Here is a 26,986-nt window from a genome sequence, read left to right on the forward strand (position 1 = left end):
CCACCCCCACACTGCTGAATGCAGGATAGTCAGTCTGAAAGTATTTTCAGTGCCTAAATATAACACAGGCATTCACAGAGCATAAACAGGAGAATCCCTGTGAAGGGCTATCTTCAAAACAACATCCATTTCTAAGTCAGACTCAAGTTCAAAGTCATATACTGGCATGCTCAATTCAGGACATCCTTGCAAGAATAATGAATTTATTGCTATTGTACCCATCTATTTTTAATAAAGTTTCTGGAAGCAAAGAATATGAATGTCCTTTAAGGACTACTCATATATCCTTGTGCTTCTCATCAGTCCCAACCTGACTCGAAAGAACGCTGTCACTTCCTTATGGGATACCATAACACCAGTTTTCATTGGTTTGGGGTTATGCACTTAATGGCCACCAACAAGCTGCTACATTTCTTCAGTCTTTTTTCTAAAATTTGATATATAAACACAGAGAAGACTACACATTATTCCCAGAAGAAAATTCAAAAGACATCACCAGAAACCTGTTTCTTATCTTGATGTTCCTATTCCATCAGGTGTTCTGATACTCAAAATTACTGATTTCCAAAGAAAGCATTCCTGAGGAGCATCAAACACTGTGCTATGAAAGGATGTGTTCCTTTTTCTGTCTCCTTTATCCCATTAGAACAGTCTGCTCCTGCAGGACACAAACTGAAAGAGGCTGGCATTTTGAGTCCTTCTTGCAGCAATCTGTACCAGCCTGGAAGATGCAGCATCCTTCATGAGCCACTTGTGACAGATGAATTGCAAAATCCTCCATTACTAGCTCTAAGCTCTTGAGTAAAGCAATCAGGAAGTGGTGGCAGGATTTAGGCACTGGAAGACACATGTTCTGACACAGACAAGGGCAGCACAAATCTTTTACCATATTCTCACAAATGGAAATAAATAAAGACAGCCACAAGACCAAATCCACATTGCTCAATCCTTCCTCAGGCCACCAGCTTGAGTAATTGCTTGAGCCCTACTAACCAGCAAACAGCAACCCTATCCTTGCCATGAAAGAATATGAAAGTATCATATGAAGGTATTCAGTTTTAACAGAAAAGCTTTTTTTTCCTCTTGCGATCCTGCTATTACAGCAGATATTTGTCTGCATGAAGTAGAGAAGGAGGAGGGAGAAAAAAATTGGTTGTCAGAGATAACCAAAGAACTCAGAGCGAGGGATTTCTTCTGCACAGATAGGAAAGGGCAAAAAACTTTCCAACGTCTGATTTGTACTCTGAAGAAGTAAAACAGTGGGTAGCATGGATTACATGCCAGATTCTTATTAACCCCTTTGCCTATTCAAGCTGCATTTTCACCAATACCAATAAAGCTACACCTCAACCTAATGTATCTTCTGTCTCCTTATATACAGAGGTCCAACATAAGTCATTATCCATTCTCAAGAGTTAGACAATTCCAATTGGTAATATATTACATTGTTTCATACCAATAAAGCATTTTCAATGGTCATAGCTATCAGTGAGGTCTTAAACATGAGGAAAGATTGTGTGGGATCTTCAGAATTGAAGAGAGATGTTCAGGTAAGGACACGTACATTAACAAGTGGTCCACTTAAGAAGGTTTGAATACTCTCTTTCAGCTGGAGGAAAAAAAAACAAAACTACAAGAATGACAATAAAAATTTCTCAAATGGTATTAAAATTACATGCCCTTGCAGCATTCCATATATAGCTAGCTCCCCTAGACAGGGTGGTACCCTGAAATGAAAACAGGGGAAGACTCTGGCTGTAGACATAAGAATAAACCCACTTTTTATAAGTATTGTTTTCCTTCTACAGAAGGAAGAGTGAAATGCTCCACGTAACGTTTTATTCTGTAAATGAAGAATACTGCTTACAGGCTTCCTGTAGTGGAATGCACATTTCTTTTCCATAAGCAATTTAAACTGTCAAGTTTAAACAGAGAAAAAATATTATATGTAACCATGGATATCTAAATTTAGAAAGACAAACAGTTCTCCTGCTGCGGGGGGGTAGAATGGTAAGAAAAGAATTGTTATTACAAGTCATACAGAAAGGAACTGTGACAGTACATGACATGCACAGGAGGTAAGGACCAAGTTGGGCAAGTGCCCAGGAGGGAGACAAGGCTTCTGTAAGTGCTACATCTGTAATATAACTGACTACAAAAACTTCACATCATACTGTCAGCTTCTTGAGCTCATTTTCTTTTCAGTTGAAAAGCTTTGAGAAGGATAACACCACCATCAGTGTCTTTGTAGCCATTTTCAAATTCAATGCCATAAGCACAGACTAGCATTATTATGATAATAAAGTATGCATATTATTTAGATATCTATTTTCCCAAAGATGCTCTAGTTTTGGCTAGAAGTCTTTGCAGACTTAGCTGGGAGATTCTTCCATCTAGAATCTGAAACTGAAAGCATCTAGATAGTTGTACTGCATGCAATGACACCTTCATCAGGTATTATTATACTTCTCACAACCCACAAAGGAATAAAATCCAATATCTGAATTGCACTATGAACATCCCAAGGTAAAACACAAAAAAGAACACAAAACTGTGACTGTTGAATCTTGCTTCATTTCGAAGAAAACAAAGTCACAGGTTTTAAAATAAATACCTGGATAAAAATGCAGATGGTTTGGAACACTATAATCAGCCAACATATCTGCTTGAGGAAGAAATCCCTCAGTGAAAGAAAGAACATCCTACTGTCAGCTACAATGGAAAACAAATTTAGTTTGAATCTACATATTCAAGTAAAGAATGCAACATATAAAACTGTATTCCTTCCTTAAAATGCATTATTTAATTACATCCTTGCAAACAAGAATTGTTCTCACCCGTTTAGAACCAAAACCTGCTATGCGTTTCTGATCACTTGTCTAGAATCAGCAGACATGTACCAATCCTAAAGTCATCTGGACGTAAAAATTCTGTTTGTTTTCCCATCCCTTACACATAGAAATCCCTCACAGGGTTGTACCAATCACAACTACTAATAATGACAAATCAAATCTGTGTGATCTTAAAATGATCTTAAATGCTTGCTTTTATTTCTTTACAACGTCATTAATTGAAGATATCCAGAAGGTTTAATATATATATATATATATATATATATATATATATATATATATGCTATATATATAGCATCCAAATTAAGACAGGGCATATGATTTTTTAAGGGTGGACACTGAAAATGTATCTTCCATACTGGAAAGCTGCTAATGCTAAATCCCAAGAAATAACTAAAATCATCTTCCTTGCTCGTTAGTATTAGATAAATGAAGTGGATGTCCTGAGGACTAAGAAACCACCCAAGTCCACCAAGGCACAAAAAGCCTGTACAAAGACAAACCAAAAAGATGCGGAACAAAGCATTTTTAAAATGCAGTTTTGAAATTTACTACTGTCAAAACTGTTACTGAACAACTGAAATTATGAATTCAGCTTGCCGAAGGGTAACCACATTACACAATGCACAAGCATGTCATGGAGTTAGCAGGATCCCACGCAGGGCACTCATGTCCCCATCTCTAAGTATCACTGGGACCATACAAACTACAGACCAGCTGACCTCCCTCCCCTAATTCCCTTTGTTATGGCCTGGCTCAGCTTACCATTTCCATACTTCTATCACACATCAGAACACAGCGATATTTTGACTAGATACACAGAGCGTTCAAAGTGCTTTGAATGAAAAGAGTCATGAGAACCTAAATAAAATTAATGAGGTGCAAGAGAGATATGCAACACTCATTTCTCTCCACTAAAATCTTGGTATTTAACCCCAATTTTATCTGTTAAAAGTTTACCAGCCTATTTCCTCCCACTGCTCCAACCATGCTTAAGTGCCTGAATCTCTCTTCCAGCCAGCTACAAATTCCCAGATTTATGGAGCATGTAGTGAACCAGGCTGGGGCTGAACAATCAAGTAACCCTTGTTTCCCGACTGTCTGCTCAGAGCAAATCTTGACACAAGGTTTATTTTTTCGTTTGCTTTACTTTGCAAACAATACTACTTTAAAACGAATCAAACACTGTCTCCTAAAAATCCCCGTCCTTGGCAGCTCGTACATGTCTGCAAACATGAAGAGAGTGTTAAACCAGCCGTAACCCTGCTCCAGGCACCTGAACCCCAGTCATGAGCATGTGTTTGAAAACCTACAGGCACAGTAGTTCAAAATGCAATTCAGTCTCATTGATACAGCTCAGTAGTTTAAAAGCAGAGGGGCCATATCCTATTAAAAATAACAGGAAATCAACCATAGCAATAAATCTAAAGCTGTGGCTGCTCCAGTTCCTTATCTTCCACGAGCAGTTGGTGGTATGCAAAAAGCATACAACTTTTTCTTTTAAAAAACAGATCAGAACAAACAAACAAAAAAATCACTCCAAAACTGAAGGTTCCACTTGAGAATAGCTTACATCAGTCAGTCACAGCCTTGGGAGACCTGAATCCCGAAGACATTCTCCCTGGCAAGGCAGGATATCCTGTTTTATTTTGATGGTTTACTGCTGCCTCCAGGCAAAAACATGTCACTGAGAAAGCAGAATTGGTGCACAAAAGCTGACAAGTCCCAAGGAATCTCATCAGAAGTGTTGGCACTTCTGACACAACTTGCGTTATCCTTTCCATATAATTTCTACACCCAATCTTCATCTCCTCTGGTAGTGCTTTTCTCTTTATGTACTAAAAGAGATTAGGATCTGTGACAATGGCAGTTTCTTCTCATGGTTTACCAATATTTGAATGGGACTGCAGCAGTGCTCTCTCGATTAATCCCACTTTGTGGAGATGCAAATTCTGTGAGGATGGAGAAGGCAGCACAGGGCAGGTAAGGGGTAGCCAAGCATCTTCCCTGAATGGAATACAAGATATAAGCCAAAGGCTTTCACTGAACTGGCAGACTACACAGAGCTTTTCATCAGAATAACTGTGTCTATTGTGGTTATGACTTGACTCCTAAAAGGCAGAGCTTTGCCAACAAAACTTTAAAGTCTAACACCAACAGCATGGGTGTGGGGTTCGGTTTGCAGAACGCACAAGTGAAGTTAACCAAGGTCCCACTTCCTGCCAATCCAATCCACACACCATTTATTGCTAGTACGAGATACTTCTTGCTCTGATTAAGTCATACAGGCATTTCTGAAGCAGACTGTTCAGGCAGGCAGCCCTGCTACCAATCTTTTTTATTTATTTTTAAATCAGTTTGTAAAGGTTGGAAAAGTACCAGGGACAAGCACTTCAGTACAAGAGGCAGATACCTACTTTAACAGCTAAAAACATTTCTAAAACACATATATTTTGCTTCAGGTTCAGGCAACCAGGCATGCAAGTTGTATGAGATATTTACTATGGAAAGATCAAACCACTGAACCTAAAAACAAACAGAAATGAACACCAAAACAAATAAACCATCATAACTAAACCCTTCCAGACCTAATAAATAAATAAATGAAACCAACAACAGAGTCTGAACCTCCTTGCACTAGACCTAATTACAGCAGAGTAGTTACAACATGTTTGGAGAGCACCTCACCTATACATATGTGCTGGAAACAGGGCTCTATTCTCTCCTATTATCCCGAAGGAACATAGAAGGGAAGGAAGTTCCAGTTTGAACCCCAAAGCATCCCAAAACTATCTTCCCCTGGAAATATATAGAGGGAACTGAATTGAAAGTTTATTCTCCCTTGCACCTATTACTTTTGCAAAGCTGTTTCTCTGACTGCAAAACCTACACTGTGGCTGTGACTGTAATATTCATTTTCTCATTTCAGTTCCCTGACTTTGAATCTCAATCAGTTCCCGATTCCAAGAACAAGGAAGACATCATGCATTTTTCAGATCATCTGTCATCTTTTGCATCTGAGTGCAAAATTGTTAGCCCAAACATTCCATTTCTTGATATTACTTATGGGTAGCCCCTTCTCTGGTATCAAAAGGCCTGACAAAATGCATGGTGACCACACTGGCACAAAAACATCAGGACAGTAATAATCATCAGCCTACCAAAATGACTTCCCACTGGCATATTAGAAGGCAGAATTTAGAGCTAAGGAATTCCTTCATGCTTGAGGGCTAACTCTTAACCAGCACCAACCCATCTGTCATACATCATTTTGTGTCTACTTTGATTCCTTTTTGCTACAAAAAAGGGAATGCACTTCAGAAATGTTACAGACCACCAGATTTGTTTCATATATTATCAAAGCTAAAAATTCAAGCATTTTATGGAGATCAAGAGATTAGAGTCCAGAAGGGTGTTTTTTCTTCTGTATGCAAGCCTCGCTTTTTCAGTCAAATTAAAAAGTGAAGTTCAAGGTATGTTGTTAATTCCTTAGGGGAAATGATACACAACCCACATGCACAAAGAAGTTGGCTTGTGAGTGGTTGTTTTTACAGTCATGGAATCTGTTTCAATCTATGTTTGTTTAACGAGATGCAAGTCTAACAATGGTAATCTGCTAGAAGCTTGTGCATTAAGTACATACAATAACAGAAACAATAGTCATAACTCCTTTCAAAGATACAAAGGCATCTACAAAATGACCAAAACATAAGCACTGCCCTGTAGCTGTCACAGAGAAGAGCTCAGCGCTGCCCTCTGTTCCCTGTGAGGAGCTGCAGCTGCCCTGTGGCCTCCCCTCAGCTCCTCTCCAACAGACCTCTTTGCCAGTGCCTGGACTAGACTTAAATACAGGATTATAACCATGATTGCATTATAAAATGATTACTCATTTACAACAGTTGTTTGAGGCTTATTTGGTGGTTTCTTGTTCTCTCTTCACAGCTGATATAGCTAAATGACACTTTTTTGTTTGTTTGTTTTAAGAATGGCAACTTCTGCCTTTTGCTATTGCATATAACAGGTTAAACATCTTCAGTCCCTGGCCCATGTTCCCAACACAGGTGCGTTACAAAACACATCTCACCATGACATATGCTTATACCTTACCTACACAGCATTTGCACAAGAGAACTGAACTTCTCTTAGTCTGTTCAGGACAAGGGGAAAAGGTTTTAAGTTGAAAGAGGGAAGATTTAGGTTGGATGTCAGGGGAAGTTCTTTACTAGGAGAGTGGTGAGGTCCTGGAACAGGCTGCCCAGTGAGGTTGTGGATGCCCCGTCCTTGGAGGTGTTCAAGACCAGGTTGGATGGGGCCCTGGGCAACCTGATCTAGTAAATGTGGAAGTTTGGTGGCCCTGCCAAGCAGGGGGGTTGGAGCTTCATGATCCTTGAGGTCCCTTCCAACCCGGAAGATTCTGTGATTCTGTGATATTCAGCACACGGATCATAGGAAACGCATTGGCTCAACATCTGCATTTTGTTTTTACCACAGAGACCCAAAGAAACCTTTAGTCAAGACTGCATGGGGATTTTGGAACAGGCAAGTGACTTCACCAGATGGGAATCAACCAAAAGACAAATGCAGCAAATATCACTGAGTTATCAACATTACAAATAAATTAACAACATTTTAATAAAATAAATCAAAATGCTATTAATATTAGCAAGCATCACATATACTTAGTGCACAAGCTTGTTATTGTGGCCAATGTTGTTTGCAGACTGTCAGTTATACTGTAGCGAGGCCTGTCAATTGGGAGGTCACAAGGCATTTCCTACTATCTTCAATAATAGAGCACTCCACATTTCAGATATATTTGGTCTTCATCAGCTGCAGAAATCAGTTAACCATCATTTAATCACACATACTTGGAGAATGACTCATCAGATGTCAGGTGCTTAACGTGCTCCTCAAGTAACCGTCTAGCTGCCAATGTCCGTCCTTCCTTCCTTCCTCATCCATCTCCTGCACTATGCATAACTGATCACAGCAGTGGAAGGTTTGTGTCAGAGCATTAATATCGTTAGTAATCATGGTTAGGATCTATAGCATTAAGAGAGATCTGCAATGCCATAACTCTTGTACCACAAGCTACAGGCTGTCTCTGTAAAGAAAATAATTGAGAATGGAATTTCCTGTATGAGTTTGAAATCTTTTTTTACCTGTCTACATAGCTAATATTATTGTACCAGAAGAGCAAGTAAATACACTTTTCAAAGCAATGCATCAGCACCAGAGGTGAACTATCCAAGGAAGCTCCTAACATCTAAATTCTATAATAAGCACCAGAAGCAGAGCTTTTGTAAATGAAAACTGTTTCTTGTGTGTGTCAGTCGAGAGCTTTGAATTTTCACACAGCTGCTGGGTTGGCAATAACGGGCAGTGGATTTCTTCAGGATTCTTTTGAGTGCTGATGTTTCAAATCACAACAAATGCCCAGATGGTTGGCTTAGACTGGAGGACCTGTTCTGACAGCTGGTGGGACACCAAAGCACTAACAGAAAATCAACAGGCTGAATGCACCTAACAACAACACAAGAAGGAGGAAAGAGCAACCTTCTAAAAGAAAATACTAAAGAAAAGATAATTCCCATTACTAAAGCATCTTGCACAACGCCTTATAACCAACAGTCCATTTCCAGGCTCAACAATACAAAACAACAAGAAAAACCCTGTACTCTCTATACACTCTCTGTAGGAACATTTAACTATAAAAAGCACAGCAACACTGAAAATCACTGCACAAAGGAAAAAAACAGAGGGTAAATCGCTCCCACTGAAATCACACAACCTGCTGAGAACCAGGGAGGCTGCAGCAAGCTTCTTCCATGTTAGTGGTGACTGCTGTCTCTAGCAATGTTGCTGTTAAAATACTTTGCAGGCCAGCCAAAGCCAAAACTTTCCTTTTGGCTACTTTGCTTAAGCAGCAACTTAAAGCCATCCATCACGTAGCCAAATAAATAGAATGCTTTTTTGATCTTCCAATAGGAAAAAGCATTTGTAGATGCATATCCATAGAGAGCCAAGGATAACTGAAACTGCTGCAGACTTCAGCCAGACTTTATGTACCAAAACATGGACAAGTTAATTACAAGGGTATCCTCAACCTCCTGCAAAGTAAGGCCTACTTTTGTTTTGTACACAAAACACTGCCACTAAATGCATCAAATGTCACACTTCTTCTCTGTCAGTCTCAGGAAATTTAATACAAATATGCAGATTTTACAAATAGGAGTGATTTTTAGCAGTTTAATGAAGTGAGAGAAGAAACATCAATACATGCCTTAATCCTTACAACTTAATTTGGGTCTCTTGAACTGGCGGTGGTGGGTTGATGGCTGGATTATATGATCTTAATGGTCTTTACTAACTTCAATGGTTGTATGATTTTTATGATTCCATAAATTTTTATATGGACAGCTATTGGAATTTCCATTTTGCAGCTACTAAATCAGGTTCAGAATAAAATAGGATAGTGTATATTTGTTCACTTTGGATGGAGGCACTTAAAGAGTCAATAAATGCAACTTTAATAATATCCAGTCCTGGCTGTACTTTTTCCAGCCACAGTGAGGGAGCAAGCACATGGAAGGAGGGAAGAGTAGGGGTATTATTACACGCTCTGTATTACAGATGAATAAATCAAAATAGAAAAGAGTAGAAGGAGGTACTCAACGTTTATTATTAACCCCAACCAACCAGAGGAACCAACAGTCTTCAAGACTTTGGAGAATTCCTCTGTCTCATCCAAACTAGAAGTACAACTATACTTATGGAAATGCACAAAAAAAAGCTCTGTAGAGAAAGTGGCTGCATCAGTACAATTAAGGAAATCCTCTTCCTACAGATTGGTTTCCACACCACACTGCTGTAAATTCAACAAACCGCATTCAGTCTGGAGCTCTTTCAGTTAGCAAATACAACAATAGTATTAAGCAACCAAGGAATGAGAGCTGCCATTCCAAAAAATACTGCAAAAATCAATAGCAAAACAGTGATAACTCAGAAGTCACTTGCTCTCCACAATTACCAGAATCAAACACCTGATTTGGAAAAATGCAGCAAGTTCTCAAATACATCCAAAAGACTTCAAAATGTAAGAGCTATGAAAACAGTCAATTTCTGTAACTATTATAGTCCCATATACCTATATATAGATAGATAGATATAGATATAGATATAAAATTAAAAGCTACAAAAAATGCCAAAAAATACTTCCAGAGTACCAGATGTTTCCATAACCAAGTACCAACCTCTGATGGTCACAGGGTCCCCCCTTCCAGCTGCATATCACTTCTTTAACATCACATGTCTGGAAGGCTCCAAGCACAACCTCATGTTTCTCTCTGTTTGTACATGTACTGGTTTACCATACACACAGCAACAACAAAAAGTATTTTTGGAGTAGAAAAATAAGCAGCTCTGGCTTACACAGGCTTAGAATGTGAAATATGGTTTAATAAAGAAAACTAGAACTCAGCTTAATGCTATCTCTTTAAAGTCTCCCATAACTAAAACTGTTTTAAAATGCTATTTCATACAGTAAGTCCAAAAAGCAGAGCTAGCTGAGAAAAGTAGGCTTAGCAACCTCTTAAGTGGTGAAAAATCTAGCCTCATCCAGCAAAGGGGCAAAATAGTTGCACCAAAAGAATGGCTTTTTTCAGTCTCTTCTACCTAGACATGTAAAAGTCACATGCTCTGATGCACTTTGGAAAGTCCTACCCTGACCGATAAATGCTCTCTCACAACAAAATACACAAGCAATCTACAGATCAATGTATACACATACAGTATAGACAGGATCTTAAACTCATAGTGGTGTCTGGTTCCATAACATATGCCCTTCTTATCAAATGTCATTTGTATTGCCATGCCGGCATCTGTCTGCACAGATGTCATCCCATGTAAAGAAGCATATGGGCTTAAGCTGACATTGTTAGCAAACAGGAAGAGCTTTTGGCAAGAGGAACTGAACATAAAGTGTTCTGCGGGCTGCCTCTCTTAACCTATCTTTGGTTGGCTCATCTGCTCAGCTAAAACTGGTAGGTTACTTTCTAAAAGGGCAGAGTGCCAACCTAACAGATGGGCAGGAGTAAAGTCATGCCAAAGAACCAGAATGTGCATCTAATTTGATAATTAGGGGCTGAATTTCCCCTTAGAAATATTGCAATGCCAACGCACACCAAGTTTCCAAGCTTAAGGGCAAAAAAAAAATATATGCTTCAGCCTATCCAGTTGCAGGTTAATTATGAATACTGAAGAAACAAACAACAAACAAACAAACAAAAAAAACCAAAACATGGATAAGGGAGGAGACCAACCAAAGTCTCCTATCATTCAGGATTAGCATTCTTCAAGGAGAGATGAAATAGAGAGAAGGGGATGAAAGTAACAGTAAGATTAAGCCTTTATCCTGAAATAGCTCTCCATAAGGGACACCTGCAAATCTTGGCCAAAACAGTTCTGTGGCCTTGCTGAAAATAATTTATGCTGAACAGAGATAAAAGTAAGGAACTGATGACTACTTTACAAAGCATTAAACACAGCTTTCCTGTCCACAAGGAACAGCCAAGCTGATAGCTAGTAAAAGGCAAAGGACAAAGAGTGTTTATGGCTCAATGGAAACCAAATATAATAACGTATCTGGTGCTTGAAACTGTTGAAAATTATCATCTTGGTTTTGATATATACTGATACATACTTGCGACTGCTAAAAGAAAACATGAACAGTAAAGGAGAAAAAGCTGAGGACCCAACTGGAAACCTATTTCTAACATTTTACGAGCATTCATGCAATAATGCAGTAGTTCCACAAATACTCTAAAAAGATCTGTTAAAGCAGACTCTTCTCATGGACTGCTTTTCTCGCATGTCTTCCCCTTTCCCTGCCTTTCTAAGGTCACTTTCTTCAGCAGGATAAATGTAAAGAGCCATGCAAGCCACAGTTCGGTAAAAAAGCATACAAACACTGCTCTAATTCATTTTCATCTTCCCACTCCTAAAGTGACTCTCTACAGATTTATAGCTTCTAAAACAAGAGTACTGAGAGTAATAAATACAATAGCAACAGCTAAGTGGGATTTGCAAACTCAGATTTAGAATAAATAAGAATTTTAATCCTGCTTTTTTATTACTTGGAGCTGCGCTGAAGTATTACGTATTACAAGAAGTTAAGTGCTCTCTTATTCTCTCATATCTCCTACTTTGGGAAGCCGAATCTCAGAGAGGCATTTACACCATTGCCAGAATGGAAATTAGCTCCCCAGCTCTGATTCACATCTTTACAGCAAAGCGGAAGACAGCCACAGGTCTAAAATGATATAAAAGTGATAGCTGCTAAGTGCCTCAAATTGCATGCTCTGCTTTACAGACCTCCATTGAGACATCTTCCTCTGAAGAAATTTGTCAATTAAAATCCCTTTGTTCAGCTGTCAAACTCTGGCAAGTTACTTCCCTGGTATAACATGAGACTTAATTGGGCTTTTGTTTAATTACGATCAAGACAATGATGCTCAAATGAAGAACATAACATAGGCAACTGAGTGAAAGCAATCAATTAGGATGACCCTCAAGCTGGCCTTTTGAGGGAGAAAAAGAGGCCACTCAAACTGGCCATAGGCTAAAAATGCAAAAAATAAACCTGTTACTTCCTAAAATAACACAAGGCTCTAAAGAGCAAATAAATTAAATGATGGTAAGTGCAAAAGAGATTATCACTGTGAAATAAGATGAAGATTTTATACCTCAGAGAAATAGGAAAGGGTAGAATTAAGGAAGTTGCATTAACATGAATGCTTGTGACAAAATAGTGAAAAAAATAAAATAAAATAAAATAAAATAAAATAAAATAAAATAAAATAAAATAAAATAAAATAAAATAAAATAAAATAAAATAAAATAAAATAAAATAAAATAAAATAAAATAAAATAAAATAAAATAAAATAAAATAAACCAATTTAAAGATTTGATCCCGAGGGTTCCCAAATTCAGGACTAAAAGAACACAAGGGGTGCTAATTCAAGTTCTATGACAGTAACACAAGAGCTGGTGTGAAATCCACACAGAAACATCAATAGCAGGCCAGCAGCTGCATTTGCCAAACTAAACAAGTTTAATCTGAAGGGTAAAACCTAAAAACAAGTTTAAAGGCACTCACATTCAAGAGTTACTCTTCAATCTTTACGTACACTAAGAGTTTCAAACTCACTGATGTTATAGGCAAACACACACCCTGATAGAAATGGCCTTATACACATCCAGAGGTTCATTAGAATTCAAGATCACTTCATCTCCAAAGATTTCTAGAAAAGAAGTATTTGGAGCATATCTGATGAATGGAACCAGAGTGTGACACAGCAGCAAGGGAAATCAATCAAAAGAATCCCTTTATTAGCGATGCTTACAGACAGAAAATGAGACTTAACAAGACAGGACATGCAAAAGGCTGAGCAGGACACAAAGTATTGGCCAAATGTTTGCCCCTTGCAAGAATACAGGAATGTCCCAAAGGAGTCCTACCACACCGCTCTGGAAATTCAACACAGCTTTTTTGCTTTAAAGTCTCCTATCTAGATTTACTTTTTACTTTGAAAAGTAATGTCTACCTCTGAAATCCAGCACAAATTATTTTTAGCCCCAGACCTATGCTTTATGAATGATAAGAGAATATGCTAATATGTAAAAGAGTATGCTGACATTCCAAGATTCAAAAGTGCTCAGCCAGCTTCATACTTTTTTTCACCCCCTCACCTGTAGAGAGATGCTAAAAAGTGGAAGTATATAATAAAATAAACTCTCATCTTTGAAAGTCAGGTCTGCTCCTTTCTCTGCCACCAACAAAAATCTTCTATTCATTTTACTAACAAACCCAGAACAACCAAAATAACCCACACCATGATGCCACACGTTGAGGACCAGCTCTCTTTTGACCTCTAAAAACTGAAATCACTAATCTGGTACTGTGTGCTGCTCTTGCAGCACATGCACCACACAGAAAACATCATTTGAAAGCAGTGGTTCACAGCCATGAATAAGAGGTTATACAGCTAAGCAGGCTGCTTGGCTTACCCAAATTATCCAGGTGTACCAGATACAGCCAGATGTTGTACTATTTTTCTTTGCCTGCATGTTATCACAGTAGCATACGCCATTGAATTAAATGAAATCTGAGAAAGTATCATCTAGAAAGGAATCTTAGACATAGAGGAAGAAAAAAAAATCATCACACAGGACAAGAAAAAGTAGATAATTTGAGTAAAATCTTTATATCTTTATATATTATATAAAATTATACTGGTAAATTCTGAGAGAGATTGTAAACTTAATGGAAAAAACCCAGTGAGACAGGAAGCTTAAACACAGCTAATCTAATGATGCCTTTCATAACACAGGAAGCAAGAACACTACCAAAGAGATGACAAAACCAGAAATTATTTGAGGTGTTTACTTGTTCCCAGATCTAGCTAAAAAGAGTGTTAAAGGGACATCTAAGCACATCAACATTACCATTATAGCTTTTTGTTTTATAAGAAATCAGAGCAATTCATTCTGCAAGCCATGATCCCATATGCTTAATACAATAGCACTTAACACCACAAGTGCCAAGAGTTACTGTCACTTTCATGTGCTCACATTAGAAACCTTATTTCCTCTTACAAATCAGTGTCCCCATCCTTCAAATTTCTGCTCAAATGAACACTGCAGTTTGGTCAATGCGCTCAGAGGCTCCGGGATGGAATGTTTGCTGGTTGGGCTTCTGTACCTCCAGCACATAAGTATGGATTAACTGATCTTGAATCACAGAGTTGTAGTTCTCCCACTCCTAGAACATGACATAAAATGTGACGTGTACCACAGTGCCAACATCTCCATAAACAACTGCAATGCTAAGCCTTTCACACATCAGAAGTGGTCTGGATTACACTGGTTTCTCTTGCACAAGACTCCAAGCCCCTTTTATCTAAGTATGTCTCTCCACAGCTATCTCCAGATCTGAATTTAAACTAACCAAGCCTCAGTAACTATGCCTTATGGCCTTCCTCACGAGAGGAAAAAACACTGAGTTATCACCATGATCCTGACAGGACAAGGAGAGAACAGTGCTCAGTGCTACCAGACACAGCAGTCGGGCATCCTTACTGTTTCTCATTTCCTTTGACCTTACAGTTTGTCCTTGTGAAGTTCCCGCTGTTGGCAAGTTAATGCATGAATGTTTAAATACACTTAGTACACAAGCTGTACGCATGAGCTCAGTGATGCCTTCTGTGCACACTTCCACTGGCTTCTCAGAGCTACTTCTTCAGCCAAGAAGAGAGGGAAGCACACAAATCATTGAACACATGACACAGAAAGTTTCACACCCTGTAAATATATACACAGACAAATACTGCAATCAAATTTAACATTTTTGAGCCTCCTATAAGCCACCATTTCATGGACATATCTTTAACATCTGAGAGAGAAAAACTGCAGAGAGGGAACAGACTTTATGTCCAAGTCAAGGAATCACTTTTCCAAGGGCAAATGTTTTTTATTTCAAATATGTGAATATATATATATATTCATATATTCAAAATACATATACACGTATTTTAAATTTCAAATCACTATGGAGAAAGGGACCTAACTGATCACAGAGCCAGAGCCTTGTCCGGTTTCCTGACAGATGCTTAACCTCTTCACGGAATGCTCTAAATGATTGTCTAGGGTTATTTTAACTTGGCCCCCATAGCAAAGCTATGAGTCTTGAGAACCTGGTACCATTAAATCATAGAGCTCACAACCAGAAAGTTTTTCCTAGTAAGCAGTTTGAATTCCGTCTTAATCTTAAATAATCTTCATATTATCTATGGGTCTCTTCAACAATTAAGTTTTAAACATCTTTTTTATTTTCATTCTCATTTTTTAACTTCTCTAAAAGGTATCTAACAAAACTAACACCCCTTCCATTCTCAAACTGTTACCACAGTGCTCTCAGGCTGTGGTGGGCCAAGTCTTCAAGACAGCTATCTACAATGCCATTTATCCATTCCATCCTCCATCACTCTGTTTGACGTACAACATGGAGGGACAAAGAAGCATATATTTACATTGCATATATATATATTTATTTACTTACTTATATAAATAATATACATATATATAGCGTATATAAGACATACATATCCCATCCCTGGAGTCATTCAAGGCCAGGCTGCTTGAGGCCATGGGTAACCTGGTCTAGTGGGAGGTGCTCCTGCCCATATCAGGGGGTTGGAACTATGTAGACTTTAAGGTCCCTTCTAATCCAAACAATTCTGTGATTCTATGAACAAAAACTTGAGAACAGAGTAAGCAAAATTTAGATGTATTTAACAGTAGACTTGTTTTCTGAAGTCAGTTTTATTAGTGTGGAATTTACGGTACTAAGTGAGCTCCAACAAGATTGGAGCCTTGCACTCATGAATTTCTCAACACATTACTCTGGAGGGGGTAGAAAGGAAGCGCAAAATTTCACAGCAGCATGCAGCGTGTTAGCGGTACTTGTCAGGTACACTAAACATACACTGCTAACATAAAAGCTAAGCTCTGCATTAACAGACGTGTTTTGGAACACAAGCTGAAAATACAAAAGTAGGAAAGAAACCTTATATAATATCAACAGAGGTTAACAATGCTGACTAATGTAGCAAAACACCTAATTGTCTGCAATGTGTATACACCCCTTTCCAGACATTTTGACAGATTAATTAGCACATGGGTGATGATCTTCATATATAAATCAGGTTATAAGAAAGCTGTAAGGATATATCAATATATCTGGAAAAAGAAACACTTTTGCATCATATGAAACATCTGAGCCATCATCAGGCAAGGCTTAATGTTTTCTTTCAGCAGTGAAGTGATGCACATGAACGTATATTACAAAAGCAGAGATGTTCTGTGAGTAACAGTTTTAGTACACCAGAATACAGAGTACAACAGCAATAGAGACCAAAAAGTAAGACCAAGTAGCAAGACTCTCCTGCTCCAGGCTGACATTCTCCTTCAAGGTGCCTCCAGGGAAACACTCATCATTTCACAAGGTCAGACCCTGAAGTGGGATCAGTAATACCCTTAAATGCACAGGTTTATGAAAATATACTAAATATAGAATTCTTTTAAAAAATACATAAGAAATGTATCCGCTACAGAGAAGTACAGCCTATGGCCAAAGAAACCAAAATCCAAAGAGCATGTTAGTTCCCTCAGCACACCCTCTGACATGTAATACACAATGTTAGCTCTGAGTTTCAAATTGTAGCTTTTATCTGCCAGTCATCAGAGAGTAAGTTAATTTCTATTTAAAAAATGGAAGTGAAGTCAGTAGCAATGAACACACTTAATCTGTGGTTGGTAAACGTTAATCTCCCTCAATAATCCTGTCCTGCAATATTTTCTTTCTATTTTATGAACAAGATCTCAAACTACACACAAATACATTGCAGGGCACCAAGCTACTAAGGGAAACGTGGGCATGTGGAAGCAAACTTGCAAGAAGACCCTGCCACTGCTTTTCTGTTTCCATAAAAAAATACACGAAAGCAGGAAGCAGCAGCATGCAAGTATCAATACTATGATTTAACCTCCTCTGCTATCACAGATTCCCACAACACAGTTTTGGCAAGAGTGCGTGGAATCACAGGACATACACTCAAATATGTCTACGTGAGCCATTTTACTCACAAGCAGAAGCTCGTGCCCTGCCTACTCTCCATTCTGAGCTCTAAAGCTCTGCTAATACTTCTGTTTACCAGCAAAACACTGCATTAGCCTTCATCTTAAGTGAGCGGCCAACTTCTTTCCCACTAAATTAATTAAATAATTTTTGAACACAAACTGAATTTTTACAAAAGAATGGGTACAGAAACTCATCCTATCTAGTAGCTCCAACTCCCTTAAAGTGTGCCAGACAGGAAAGTGGAAAATAAAATAGCTCTGATCATTTCAGGTGCCTCCTTCCCAGGACTTCTGAAATAAACCCCCATCATCCTCAAAGCTCACAAAGATTCTCCTTCCTGTGGCAGTTCTGTTCAAGCTGAGCATTCAGAAAGCTTTTAAGAGAGGAGACAGATTTTCTCAGAAATCTGTATTTTCTGTATTTGGGATAGAAGTTTAAAGCTCTGTTCCCACTGAAGGTAACAGAAAACATGCTTGATTTCAACATGTGATAAAATTGGACACTGGATATTTAACTTTTTCTTCTTCTCTCCCTCCACCTTGGAGAACAACAGGCCCAAAGTTTTGTGTAGAAATTCCTTTACACATTGTCTCAGCTTTAAAGGACCTGAGATAAGCACCGCATATCACACATGCAGGAACTGCAGGGCTTCTACTGCAAGCAGGATGCAGTTTTGCTTTGAAAGAATAAATGAAAGTGCTGAGAGAAGGGGTCTCCACAAAAACATCATGTAGTCGTAGCTGTAAAACAGAGGATCTGGCCCCTACGAGTTGAATCTCTGATTGGCAAAGCCCCCTGATTTTGCCCAGGCTAGTCCAAAAGCCTAGCTTAATTATCATCATCAATAAAAAGCTAAAGGCATTTTATCTACAAGGTAGTGAATGCCTCCTCTCAAAAGAGGGAGTTCTACGATAAGAGCTAATCTAAAAAACCCAAGGAATGCAAACTATTTTCTCAGTTGTAAAAGCTGAAAGAATTGCACAAACACAAGTTAAAGCAACTGCTGGCAACTTCGAGCTTCTCCTACACAGACAGCTTAGCCAAGGCTAGTGCTCTGACTCAAGCAAGTCCCAAAGAAAGGCAACGCTTTGATGTACCTGCATGAAAACACACGCATTTCCATTCACTTCATTTTCTGAGTTCAGAAAAGCAATGCAACGCCATCTTCAAAGTAACTTTCACCCTTTCAGTAGGGAAGTCAGAAAATCAATTCATAATAAATAAACTTTCTGTGAAGCCTGAGTGTATATAAAAACCACGCTATTTCAATTCCACCTGCATGAAGTAGAACCACTGCAGAGGGTTACAGTAAGCGCTACAGTGGGACAGATCACCTGCCACTGCCCTGCTTCTAACAGCAGCTTGCCCTACATCCCCTCAAGAAAACATAACAAGCATCACAATAGACACTTGTAGCATGATCTGTCCTAAGGGAAATTTCTTAATCCCTGTCAGATAGTGCTTGATTTATGCCCTAGAGCACCATGGTTAGCATCCCTTCAGCTAATAGCTGGAACCGTTCCTTCCATCCCTATGAGCAAGTCAGTTTCCTTTTTCATCCTAGCAGGCTGCTGGTTTGTATGATCTCCTTTGACAACAAGTATTATCATTATTTGCATTAAAAAATAACTTTTAAAAAGTGATCTGGCACTATTATACATGCTGCCTTACAGACTACTCCCTACATCTAGACAGCGTACTGCACCAGCATTTACTAAGAGACGATCATTATTTTGTATGTGTATTATTATCCTGCCTCCTCTTATTGATCCCCCTGAAATGATACTACACTAACATTTTCAGTTCAACTACATATAAGTATTTTCCAGTCTCTCTTCTTTGATAGGAGATCACAAATTTAGTATTCCAGGGGAATTTGAGAATTTGAGAATGTTTAATAATCTCCGTTGTGTTACTACCACAGCATTTCACAACAACCACAGCTGTTTTCTTCTGCCTGATGCTAAGCATTAAGAAGGTACACAGGGTCAAACGAAACACTGCTGAACTCTTCCTCCCTACCTTAATACAGTTATCTTACAGTCCAGTAACATGAACGAGTAACGTGATTATTCCCTCCAACATGCATATTCTTGAATTTATCGACATCATCTGCTATGCTTCCCTTTTACCCAGCTTTCTTGGATTCCCTTTACAATTTCTCAGTCTTCTTCAACCTTGCCTAATCCAAATACTTTTGCATCATTAGCAAATTTTGGCACAGCATCATTCACCTAGTTTATTAGATCACCAACATACACATTCACCACCCTCTTTTCAGAGTTGTTTCTACATCATCTGGTAATTTAAGGTTTACAGACCAAAAAAAAAATAAAATAAAATAAAACAATAATAATAATAAAGGAAAAGAAAAAGGGTTCTTAGTCATAAAGGGCATCATTTCAGCAAGGTACTGGTGAAATAAACAGGAAAGGAGCATTCTTTGAGAACTAGGAAGCAGGGCTGCAGTTTCCAAAAGCCTGGCACTGGACAAAGGTCAGTATCTAAACTTCTGATTAGCAACGCCTCCATGCTACAGAACATCACAGTGGGCTGGAGGGCAGCATTCTCCCAAGGATATCACCCCCATCCAACATTTCACACACCTGACTCTCTCAAGAAAAATCCTCTGTTTAGAAACTCTTTTTAGAGCTAGTTAAATTTATGCTTAATCAGTGGCAAATTTGTAGTCTCAAATTTTAACCAAAAGTTGTTCATCTATAGTGGATTATAATACATATAATGCTTACTAACTTCAATGACAACGACGACAGCGGAAAACACATTTTAAAACAAGCACGCACGTTCCTTTTATGTACACATTTTGCACTGCATCAGTCTGGAGACCTTAATTCCAGGGGACACTTCCAGCATTGATAAGAGCTGGCCTTGGGAAATACTTTGAAGAGCAATCTTGAAGCCTTTTTCTTTTTAAACTCTTCTCTGTATCTAAAGCCAAAAATTCCAATCAGTGTAGCTCAGAAGGTTAACCACTGCATCTACATAGTTACAGCACCTCCAATTGACCATCAGCTCCCTAAGATGAATTTCATTATAGTATGCACTAACAGCTGAAGATCAGGAAATTATAATTTTTCTACTCCTTTTGTTTCTTTACACACAACCACCCTTGAATTCATAAAGTTTGCTTAAAAAAAACGTTCTACTATATGTCAACAAACAAAACAATAATAGCAAATTTATTGAAAATCATCCTCATTGATTCAAAAGGAAAGTAACTCAACCACAATAATGTGCACAAACTAGAAGTAAAAGGCATAATATGAACCCACTGGAATCACACTATTTCTTGAAAGAGATGAAGACCAATCAGGATAACTCCCATAACCTTACCGAGGCCTAATGCCACCCTTCTGACACTTTAACACACAACTCAATCCTTTGACACTCCAGTGTCATCCTCACCGCCCCCCCCCCCCCCCCCCCCCCCCCCCCCCCACACACACACACACACACACAGCCCAAGGCAGAGGACAAGGGCAGAGTGATCGGTGACAGCTTCTACCTTAAGGCCCGTTCCTACATCTGTAGGTAACCTTATAAACTCAGAGCATGCTGCAAACCAGAAGGCTGTGCAGCAGCCCTGTGCAGAAGCTGGGCAGCATGGGTGGACAAATGATGCTTGCTCTGGGCACATAGAGAAGCACAGACACAGGCAGCCAAAATCACCCCATGAGTTTGCTCCAGCATTAGGCACAGGAGGGCAAACATGCCGAGATGGAACAGAGCTTTTTCAGACAAAGTTTCAGAGAACCTCAAGCATGGATTCCTCATACGGGGAGCAACAACTTCAGTGCCACCGCATGTCAGCAAGATCTGCTCTTCTGGAGCTCCAGAGGGCAGTAGGCCAAGGTGTTATGCAATTGCAGTGGACCTGGACATCAAAGAGACTTTTTAGCATAGAAGTTTAGCCTTTATCAAAATCTTCTTACAATTGAGCTGGATACACATGCACAAATATTTTGCATACTAAACATTATAGCCTAGTTCTTGTGTACATGTCTGTAGCTATTAATAATAAAGAAATTCCACAGTTTCCAAAGCAGCATTCAGGAATATGAATTCAAGCACATGGGTGAGTCTTTGAAGGACTAAGACTTGTGACCCACTGAGAACTTGCTACGATCTGCACATCAGCAGCAGTAACATCAGAAACACAGAATCAAACACAGCCTTACCGAGTACGAGGAGAAACAAGTGAAGACTAACCCCTTAGGCTGCAGCGGTACCAAACAGACTTAGAACAAAGAAACAGCATAGTTAGCAGAAGTACGTAAGCAAATATTTAAATATATATATATATATATATATATATCAAATGCTTTCTTCAAGACTGGAGGAGCCACTGGAGGCCGAGGCGATCTGCTAAGTGCACGGGAACAGATCTACTTTGCAGGAAGCCAATCCCCTCTTACACTGTGCTAAGTGACTGACAGGATGGACAAGGAGAGCGGTCAAGGCAAGCACCATGGTTGATTACCAGGTAATCAACTCTGCTCCAAAACTATTTCTTCTGCTATCTCCAAAATGTTTATCAGACCTGCTTAAAACCATTCACCAGTGTAGATGGAGAAGCTTAGAGAGCAGCCCCAGCCTACACCATGGCAACTCCACAGCCATGCCCTCAAGCCCAGCGCACACAGGTACCATAGAGGACCAGATGGCCACAGGCCCAGGGAGCACCTTCCTGCTGATGAGGCCACGCAGGCAGCGCTCCCAGTGCTCCTACTGCCACCCATTGCATACACACAAGTGCCCTCTGCCTGCGAGCAGCTCTGGCACAGCCTCCCTGAAAAGCTGAACAGCCTCTGAACAAAAAGTTCAGAGAAGTGCTGTCAGCAACAGAGCAGGGCCTACAGCTTATTTGCACTGCTTTGATACCAACACGCCGAATGTTACACCGCATAAAGAGCGCTGCCTGCCAGTCACTGACCTTCCGGAGAGTGAGGGATGTGTGATACCCGCAGACTGAACATCACAGCCCGACAAGTGGCCCCCAAAGTGCCTTCCCCACGATGGAGAAGCCGCAGGTGGCACTTGGGGGTGGGGGGAGCCATTTTGCAGGCAGATTCCCCCGGCTCCAAGGAACTTCAGCATGTAACAGTGTTTCTGGAATAGCCGGAGCCAGCAGTGGTTAAGAGCTCCAAGGAAAAGAGAGAAGCGGCTTCTGGCAGAACGATTTCTTTCAGCTATGGTTTCAGGCCACATGCCAGAAATCCCAGAAAACTTTCTGGGCCGGCAGCACGTTGAATCAGAGCTTCTACTGACCTCTGTTTGCTGCCACCTCGGTAAAGTTACCAACAACCGAAGAGATGCTCACGATAGAAGCATGTGGTAACGTGATGCAAATCACAGATAAAACCCTCTCGATAGGAAGACGGCAGCACACGGTCAGTCAACACGCCACACGTACATTATGTAAGCCCATCCCAAACGCGTTCCGTAAAGCGAGCCCGGAGCCCTCCCGGGCACCGCCGCTGTGCCACTGCCCCCCGCCCAGGCACAGCTCGGTGCAGCAGTAACAAAGGCGAAGGCACCGGGTCGGAGAGAGCAGCGGGCACGGCGATAGAACCCGAGGATCCGCGAGCACCCACCAGCGCCGCGTGTCCCGCAGATCGTAGCCCTTTGCCGGCCGGGCTGTCCGAGCCCGCTGATGGCAGCTGGCCGCCTGGCACTCCCTGCCCGAGCTGAGCTATTTTCGTCGGTTACGAACAGGCGAGGAGCCGCAAGAGCAGCGCGCAACGAGCGACGAACACGGAGCACGGAGCGGAACGCGCTCCCGGGACGGCTCGGAAAGCGGCGGGACCCAAGTGCGGCCAACTCGGCGGCGGCTCCTTACCTGCTGGGCGGCGACTCCGGCTTCGTGCGCTATCCCGGCCCGGAAGGCGGCCGCCTTCCTCCCTGCGGGGAGACCCGCTCCCGCCGCCCCGGCCCGGCCACGGCGAGCAACTTCGGCGGGGTGGGCGCAGCTGGGGCCGCCGGCGGCGGCGCGGGGGGCCGGGACGCCCGGAGCTGCTGCCGTCGCCCGAGGGCTGCGGGCAGGAGGGAGAGAGGGAGGGGACTGCGGGCCCGTGGGGGCGAGCGAGCGAGCAGGAGGCGGCGGGGCCGGGGCCGGGCTGGGGCCGGGGCGGCGCGGGGAGTCACGGCCCAGGAATGCCAGGAATGTGGGGCGGCCGCTGCGGCCGCGGGGCCCGGAGACGTCGGGACGCGACTTGGGATTTCTTTTCTTTTTTAATTCTTTTTTTCTTTTAATTCTTTTAAAAAAATATTTTTTTTCCCCCCGCCCTAACGAAAGAGGAGGGCAGAAACCCACCCAGAGGAGGAGAAGGGAAGAGGAGGGAGGAAGAGGAGGGCGCAGGCTACTGCCAATGGGGGCGGCCGCCGGCAGCAGCCTTCGCAAGGAGAGCGGCGCTGCCAAGTTTGGGGCAGATCCGCAGCGCCTGCCCGCCCCTTCCCCGCCTCCCTCCGCGCGTGGCGAAGAGGGGACGGCCCGGCCGCGGCCTCCGCGCACGTGTCCCGGCCCGCGGCGGCGGGGCCCCAGCAGGGGCGAGGCCGAGGCTGGGGTGGGGGCGAAGAACGGCACGGCTCGGAGCGAGCACCTTCGGAGCGACGTGGGGCCGGAGGAGGCTGGGCGGGAGTGGGCCGGGAAACTCCTGCGCTTTCCTCTGCCTTCCTCGTGTAACTCACACAGAATCACAGAATCACAGAATGACCCGGGTTGGAAGGGACCTCAAGGATCATGTAGTTCCAACCCCCCTGACTGGCAGGGCCACCAAACATACACCTTTACTAGATCAGGTTGCCCAGGGCCCCGTCCAACCTGGTCTTGAACACCTCCAAGGACGGGGCATCCACAACCTCCCTGGGCAGCCTGTTCCAGGGCCTGACCACTCTCCTAGTGAAGAACTTCCCCCTAACATCCAACCCAAATCTTCCCTCTTTTAACTTAAAACCATTTCCCCGTGTCCTGCTATTGTCAGCCCTTTCAAACTGCATGAAGCATTCAGGATGCCTAGTGTTAGGCAGCTGTGGGAAAGCCCTTCCCATACCTATTGCAAGGAGAAGGGGCAGAGTGCAGCAGGTTGTAGGAAGCAAGGAGCACCATCATTGCTTCGGCCAGATAGCACCAGGCCACAACACCTAAGATTGGTCAGTTAGTAATGACATGAGGCCTCCTTGCTTGTCATAGCTGATGGTCAGTTTGCAATTCCTTTTGCATTATATTGCAATGTTACCCACATTCCCATAAGTATATCTAAATACTAGTAGGACACCTGTGTAAACCTCAGGTGGAGGTGTCTGTCTAAAACTGTGACAACAGGACTTCTACAAACTGGAAAGCTATGAAAAAAATAGTACAAACTGAGGATTGAAACTATTTTTTAGTTGCTGAATGTTTTTGCTGCTTGTACATTTTACTGAAGGAGTATGTGAATAGATTCAATGGAGTCGGTATTAATCGGATTAATAATGATAAGAGGATCAAGAGCTGAGTGAGAGAGAAATAGTGTGGATTCTTGATTTTGATAGATAAGTAATTGTATTTAAATACTGTGTATTGAATCGTGGGCCCATGCCTTACCTCTGGCATAATATTAGTATAATTACATTTTGCAAGGCGAGTCCTTTTCATCTAAGACTTTCAAGTGTTTTATAAGTGCAGACCTTAATGAAGTGAGTAATTATCCCCATTTTACATTGGGCTACACTGAGGCATTAAGAAGTGACACCATTTAAGATTGTTACTTGAACTAGATTAGACCACATATAGATACAGAGCTTTCAGTAGCAATCTGGAAGCACCATCAGGTGTCAGATGATAAGATGAAACTCAGATCTGCTATGCTCTGAAGTTACACAGTTCAATTTTATGCCAGTAAACAGCTTCCCCCTCCCGAGTGGAAAGCTGCATGAGAAAGCATCGTGCACCAGAACTCAGACTGAACTTGTTAGATTCCTGTCGTGTTCTCTGCACAGTGAGAGAGGCGTAAATTCTTTGTGTTTAAGATGGTAAGGATTGACTTTTGCAGCTATGTCTCAACGTGAGTTTGTGGTTTAGCAGCTGGCCACTTTTACTTTCATGGTCTGCAATTGAAGAAAACTTATTCAGTGACCTTAATTGCAAATGAAGTTGCAAGAAACACAAGCATGTTCACAAATTCTGGATGGGAGGTTTTATGCATTGCCTACCTGCAGCATGATTCCCTAGAATAACGAAGAGAAGATTCTGAGACCAGGAATGGTGAAGATTACCACTTTTTCTCATGAGATTACTTAATGCAATGTCTATATTATACTATACTCTCAGTGACTGTAGCAGGAGGTGCTTTAGAAGTACAAAGCTTTATTGAGATTATAGTCAGTTGCTGCAAGGAGTCTTCCACAAGGAAATTTCTGTTGTAAGTGCTACTATTCCTTTCTAAGACTGTTGAAACCTTGAATCTTTACATACAGCTTTGTTACCCCAAGAGCTGCTAGGAGTGCATGACTCTGGGATTAAAACAGAGTTCTTACTACTTCTTGGAGGGTGATTTCATAAAATACTGAAACAGATTTAGGTGTTCTAAAAGTTTCATGTTAACATGATACAAAACTCTATGCTGGTTGAAATTTGCCCAGAAAACTGATGGGTTAATCCTCTATCAGTAACACGTAGCCTGGGCTACATATTATCTTTCTGTGCCACTGAGAATCATGTTACAGCATTTTATTTTATTATTTTATTTTATTTTATTTTATTTTATTTTATTTGGCTGAAAAGGTGACAATCCTAAATAACGTTGTTGACTTAGTATAATAATCTATGGAATTTACTTCCAAAATATTATCTCAGCTTTGGTATATCTGACATATCTTAACTATCAGTTCCTTCTACAACTTCATCAGGGTTCTTATACTAAGATGTTCCATGGAACAGTAGAGTACATGGGAAAAATTACTGACAGAGGTCTATGCCTTAGCTACTAGTCTTCTGTGTGATCTGGGGCATGTAACAGCACATCCCTGTACCTTAGTTTTCTTCTCTGAAAATTGACATAGTGATAGTGATCTCAAGAAGGTGCATTTTGATTTGCAGATGAAAGGCAGTGTATAGGACATGTACATTATTTAAAAGAAAAAGTAAGTCCAAATAATAGATGAGACAGGCTTGGATGTTGTCTCAAAACCCTTGTGATATGTTTTAGCCCAACGCCATTCAGCTTAACCAAACGTTTAACTATCAGCAGAAGAAAATTGATTTTATCAGGGTCAAAATTCAGTAAACGTTTATGTCAATGTTATCTGAAGAGTCATGTGCAATTAATTTTTAAGTATCTTAGCACCTTGAGAGCAAGACCTGTATTAAACATATTTTGAATGTGTTTAAACCGAGGCTCAAGCAATTCCTGGGTCTTGTTATAACATGGAAAAATC

General features: G+C 40.9%; 1 protein-coding gene across 3 annotated transcripts in view; it reads right to left on the reverse strand.

Moving 5' to 3' along the window:
* PTPN14 (protein tyrosine phosphatase non-receptor type 14) overlaps window positions 1-23,551 on the reverse strand; it is a 91,732-nt gene extending 68,181 nt beyond the window's left edge. For 2 of the 3 annotated variants that reach the window (XM_015857322.3, XM_085542924.1), the window contains exon 1: window positions 23,412-23,551. The gene's annotated coding sequence lies outside the window, so the exon portion shown is untranslated. Of the gene's footprint in view, window positions 1-23,166; window positions 23,379-23,411 lie in introns of those variants that run through there. The other variant, XM_015857324.3, reaches the window with a different exon arrangement.
* Between the last annotated feature and the right edge of the window lie 3,435 nt (window positions 23,552-26,986).

This window comes from Coturnix japonica, chromosome 3, assembly GCF_054131305.1.
Source record: "Coturnix japonica strain WE chromosome 3, WE-NBRP24, whole genome shotgun sequence".
NCBI classification, from domain to species: domain Eukaryota; kingdom Metazoa; phylum Chordata; class Aves; order Galliformes; family Phasianidae; genus Coturnix; species Coturnix japonica.